At 35.1% G+C, this 6,000-nt stretch overlaps 1 protein-coding gene across 11 annotated transcripts in view; it reads left to right on the top strand.

Moving 5' to 3' along the window:
* The first annotated feature begins 2,455 nt into the window (after window positions 1–2,455).
* LOC136041019 (sodium channel protein para-like) overlaps window positions 2,456–6,000 on the top strand; it is a 592,014-nt gene continuing 588,469 nt past the window's right edge. For all 11 annotated transcript variants that reach the window (XM_065725536.1, XM_065725532.1, XM_065725534.1 and 8 more), the window contains exon 1: window positions 2,456–2,655. The gene's annotated coding sequence lies outside the window, so the exon portion shown is untranslated. The remainder of the gene's footprint in view (window positions 2,656–6,000) is intronic.

Below are 6,000 nucleotides of genomic sequence, written 5' to 3'. Positions count from 1 at the left end.
TGGGCTTAAAATGGGTGTCATAATTAGGAATCGAGCAAGAATATTCTGTAGCAGACCATGTTTCTGTAAGGTAAGCAACATCAATCTGGTTTTTGTCAAGAATAATTTGTAGTTCCTTCATTTTATTTACTAGTGACCTTACATTCGCAAGAAGGATTCTATGAAATGAGTAGGAGTGACGTATCATACCAGGGTTATTGACAAACTCTTTCCTAGCCGGGTTGTCTTTCTCTTTGTCAGCAATAGAGCTGCTGCTCATGGTCACATGCTCAATTAGTCATTTGGTCCTCTTGAGAGAGGTTCACTAATACTACCAGCTGTTCTAAACCGTTTGGGTACATCATTGCGAAAGAATGTTTGTAGGCTTTTTCTTTTCACATAAGACATTTTGCACAATCTGTCTTTTCAGAGCAATTTCAGATTCTGGCAGCTGAAATAGAAGGGGCTGGTATCTTGGAACAGAGTTCTGAGTGGTTGGTTTTTTCTCCCCCAGCCTGGTTGTCTTGCAGCTGGTTTTTAATTATTGGCTTCACTTGAATTACATCATCAACTCCTTCTTGTTCCTGTATTTTCTTTACAATAATATTCATTATTCTCCGTTGTGTATCATGATGGCAGAAGGTTTCTTCCCTTACAATTTCACGTATATCATCAGTCTGCTGGGAAGTCTGGGTGTATTTTTCTTCAATTTTCTGCAACCGAGAGTTAAGGTCCAGAAATGCAACATCAACATATTTATGCATTTCTTCATAGCTAGGCTTCTGGGCAAGCTCAATTCGTAGCAGAGCTATTTCAGATGAAATTTGTCGGAGTGAAATATCAACTCTTGTAATCAAATCATACAGTATCTGGGTCTCAGCAGAGAGTTTGGGTATTTGTCTACCAGGTGAAGTAAATGGGGGATTTGGGTTCTTTCTCGAATCAGTTGGGTTCCCATCCACTGTCTGGTGTGATGGGTATTATTTGAGGGATTTTTGCCCCTGTTTGTAGCACTGAAGGCTGGATTGTAAGTATTTGTTGCTTGCCTGATTCTGGTTGTTCGGGTCATTTTTATAATTTACTTCGTGAGAGTTTAACTTTAAAACCCACTCCAGCTGAAAACACTTTTTTTTGGGGTCTTAGGATGAGGCTTTTGGGCATGCTGATTCCAATGGTGTATTTTTCGTCTCAATTTTTGCAAGGTATCAGATGATTTTTAAAAGTTCCCACGAATAATGTTCCCACCGAACTTGCGTCATTATATTCAAAATTTTTGTTCCTGAACCAGTTTCAACTGGGATTCTTCCTCACTTGACAGTTTTTTACAAAGCATCTTTTTAAATTTTCGGCTACTATGGGGCTAGGGTTTGCTCATTCCTTGATTGATCTTAAGGGAGCACTATGATCAAGTTTGAAAATGAGGACATAGTTTACATGTTTGCATCCTTGATGGAAGCATATTGCTATCCTAAAGTACTAAGGACTTCGATTTTTTTTTATTTATTTATTTGGCTAAGTGAAAATATTTACAGTAAAATAAAACTTTTAAAAATTAGGAGAAATTGGGAATTTGGTTCTTGATGAAAAAGACCTCTATCTACATTAGGCAGTTACGGATAGTAGTGGTTGCAAAATCAAAAATAAAATAAAAATAAAATAAAACGTGTGTGAAAAATCAGTTTTGCTTGTTGTTTTTCACGGTTCAACATGGCGACACTTTTAAAAAATGTAACAGTACCTTGAAAATTCTTAGAAAATTGCGGTTTTCAGGAATGAATCGGGCTAAGAAGGGTTAGAGAGACAAAAAAGTTTTTATTTTGATGTCCTTGATATATCATTATTTACTAGCATCTGTCATTGGTGTGTTAACAGACAATTAATGCTTGAATTTTAAATTTAACTGATTAGTTTTGATTGTTTATGTTTAAGGTTCAACGTGACAACACTGACGAAAATATGGTATTGCTGAAAAACTTCATTTTAAAACTACCTAAGAAAAACTATTATATAATTGTAATTTTTAAGTATTAATGAACCTAAATTGGGCTCAGGGTTGAAAGAAATGCTTTTATTTTCACGGCCTTGGCATTTTTAACTTCTAAACTTTGTTTTAGGTTTCTGAACTGACTCTCTTCAAGGTTAAGCATGTTTGAAAATGAAGTCCATTAATTTTGAATGATCATTGTTTCGATGTTTCAGAATCAAATCCAAAGAATTAAAGTTCTCAGGTTCTCTAAAAAAATAATCCTTTAACTTTGTTAGATCTGTACCCCTACCTAATAATACTTGATTCTGTAAGATTTAGCCTATTTAATGGTCCTTTAAATTTCATTGAGTTTTGAAACGACCTGGGATAGTCCTGACGTTCCTAAGTTTGAATCAATAGCGAGCAGTAGATTTGTGGTGCAAAGTTAAAAAGCCTGCGCAATTGTTATACGTTCTACTGCTGTCTTCAACATATCGACTTTAGGACGGATATGAAGAAGTCCCATGTTTCGGGAACTTTTTAGGGAAAAGTCCCTATTGCTGGATAGTGGTCTTTCCAATTACAGGGACAATAGTGGAAATAACCATTGAATTATGTAGTGTTGAGATAGTGTTTAAGTTGTCTTGATCAAGGGATACAGTTTTTTAGAACACTTTGGTTAAAGTCGCTGGATATCGATTATTGAAAGAGTTAAGTATACTATATCCTGTTATGCACAAGATTTTTTGAACTTGTTAAAAAGTGTTATATAATCTGAAAAATATATTTCATTTTTATTTATAATCTTAACTATAACCTAGACATAAGCGAAACATTAATCTAGAAATTATTATTAATTGGATTAATCTAAAAAATCTTAAGTAAAAATCTTAATGTCATGCTTTGTTATGTATAATCTGCTGTCTGAAAAAAAAAAGTTAAGGAAGTTTGACTAGAATTCTGGAACGAATTTATCATATACGAATTTAATATGTACGAATATACGAATTTAACATGTACTACCTCCATTGAAAAAATGTAGCAAAGTCGCATGTGAGTGTTCATTAGGAAGTGGAACAAGTTTTTACTCAGTTACTACTACTTTTAAAAACTCACCATAGCTCCAAGCCACCTGAGGCCAACACAGCGATTCCACTTAGTTCCCTAAGTCCCCAGTTCCCTTACATCTTTCCTTACGACATCATCCCACCCACCCAAGCATAACCTGCTTTCGTTTAGCCGCAGACAGTTAGCGGAAAAGGACAATCTTTGGCAATCTTTCATCCTTCACCCGCAGAATGTACCCTGGCCATCTATGCATTTCTCTCATTATAGCCCTAGAAAGTGGGATTGAACCACACTTCTCATACAGCCTTCTCTTTGAGATTAAATAAAAAAATAAGTTTTTTGAACTGAAAATAAGGAGTAACATTGAAACTTAAAACGAACAGAAGTAATTCCTTATTTGAAAGAAGCCGTCCCCTACTCAACTCCCCGCTCTTTACGCTAAAGTTTTTTTTATTGTTTTAAAAAGTAGAGTTGTGGCAAAGAGTCAAAATTTAGCGTAAAGAGTGGAGTGTTGAGGAAGGTGTACCGGTGCTAACAACTGGTGATCCTACAGCTGACAGAAAAAAACAAAAGGGCTATAAGATGTAATTAAATGACCAAAATGAGCACATAACCCTAAATATAGATCATTTTGTTCTAAACTATTTTTGTAGTTACCATAAAAATTGCTTGGCCAATGGACATATCTATATACAATATAAAGTGGAATAATCGTGCTGTAAATGACCTCTATTGTACCAAGAAGAACAAAAAAATATATTTTTGGCACCTTAGACCCATCTTAGGTCAATATCTGCCAGAAAACCGTGATTTCTAAGATTTTTTTGATTGTCTCAAAACTACGAAGTTCTTCGGGCAGTAGACTTCTGACAACGCTGACACTTCTGTCAGCGTTGCCGTGTTTAGCTGTGAAAACCAGTAAGTGAAATAAGATTAGTTAAACTTGCCAACGCTTTTCTTCCTTAAGATTCAAATATCAACATTCCAAAAACAATCACGCTTTCAAAAAAACCTTCGTAAATTGTTTGGTAACATTGGTTTATAGTTTTTATTTTGCTATTTGTCACCCAAGTTTTTTTTTTTATTTGGTGCCCTTTACTGCCAAAAACTGCGTAAATAATTCTCTTTCATTGAAAAGTTAATTACTGGTTTTCCTCATTCACTATGATACGTATGGTTGTAGAAGTTTCCATTTGACCATTTTAAATAATCAGATGCCATTCTCACTGTCCTTGGTACCTTAACAGAGATTCCGGGAACAAATACGATTTCGTCGAATTAGGACTCTCACAGCCTTTAACGGTATAACCTCGCCAATTCTCCAAATTTAAGTTGCAACCTACAATAAACTACTTTTCATAAAAATCTGTCTTTAAAAAACTTGATTAATTACTGAACTCCGTAACATATATCAAAAACTTCGTGGTAACGATCTGTAAGTAAGGAACGACCCGGCTTAATAGTAACCAAAACTCTCAAAAACGGAGTGATACCATTGCCAATAAAAATTGGTATAACTTGATACCAATTGATACATCCAAAAAAATTATGCTGATTTTAAATATACAAGTTTCATGAAGTTTAGTCTTACCCATCAGAAGTTACGAGCCTGAGAAAATTTGCCATATTTTCAAAACAAGGGGTAAACACCCCCTAAAAGTCAGAGAATCTTACTGAAAATCATACCATCAGATTCAGCGTATTAGAGAATCCTACTGTAGAGGTTTCAAGCTCTTATCGTCAAAGATGTGAAATTTTGTATTTTCTGTCAGAAGAAAGATCACGGATGCGTGTTTATTTGTTTTTTGTTTGTTTGTTCGTTTGTTTTCCCCAGGGGTGATTGTATAGACCCATTAGGCCTAGGACATCGGGAGATGGCTCATTCTAACAGAAAATAAAAGTTCTAGTGCCATTTTTTAAGTGGCCAAAAAACATTAGGGGTAACTAGGCCCCCTCCCACGCCATTTTGCCGAAAATCGTCTGATCAAAATTTTGAAAAAGTTGAAGCCTAATAGTTATATCTTGGGAGATAAAATGACCCCCCCCACAGCCCCCTGGGAAAGTTTTTAAGTTATAAATATGCCATTGTTTACCGTATAGTCTTTATTATTGGGAAGTATGCGTACATTTTTCTGGTGGGGAGGGGAGGCAGAATTATCTGCTGGGGTATTTTGCACGGGAAGAATTTTTCATGTAGAGGAAAGGTTCCAACGGGTGAACTTTTCAGGGGAAATTGTATACTGGGAAAATTTGCCAGAATTGCTGCACGAAATTTCTTTATGAGTCTTTCTTTCTCTTTACCGACTCAATTTTACAGGTGGAGGTGTTAAGGGTAATTGTCCGGGATAAATTTTCCCCCTCCATTTCCCCCAACGCCCACGCCCAGCACAGGATGAGCAATCTCATAATTGAACAAAGCTCTATTCTGATAGCCCCGGGTATTGCGCTATTAATTTGCTCGTAAATTTGAATGAATTTTGACTTTGTAAATTTTAATTTGTTGTACAATCTTTTAATATACTTGATTTAATGAAATATTATTTATCATTTTTTACAATAAATACTATTTATTTATCATTGGAGACCAAGCAGAGCTTGGTCTCCCAAGCTCTGGTAAACCGATCACAATCGGAAAAGAGAACGGGTTGGTGCCGATTATATGTGCAGACAAAATTTTTAAATTGTGAGAAAAATAAACATATTTTGTTTAATTTCACTTTATTCTACTCTAAGCAGATATTTCCTACAGCATGCTAATGTATAGAGATAAATGTAGAACTGGCGTTGTGGGAAAATTGACTAATTTCAGTCATTATTCTTAGAACATTTACGTCAATTCTTTTTTTGGAGTTCGTTAAAAGAAATATTTAAAAAAAGCGAAAAGAGCAAGAAATCAACATGGTTTTATATGTTTAGAGGTAGTCCTACCTGTGAATCGAAAAGTAGGATGTTCTCATCGCTTGTTAGTCCTTTGAATTACAAATAAC

This window comes from Artemia franciscana, chromosome 21, assembly GCF_032884065.1.
Source record: "Artemia franciscana chromosome 21, ASM3288406v1, whole genome shotgun sequence".
In the NCBI taxonomy this organism is placed as follows: Eukaryota; Metazoa; Arthropoda; class Branchiopoda; order Anostraca; family Artemiidae; genus Artemia; species Artemia franciscana.
This window is presented reverse-complemented; position numbering and strand designations above follow the sequence as displayed.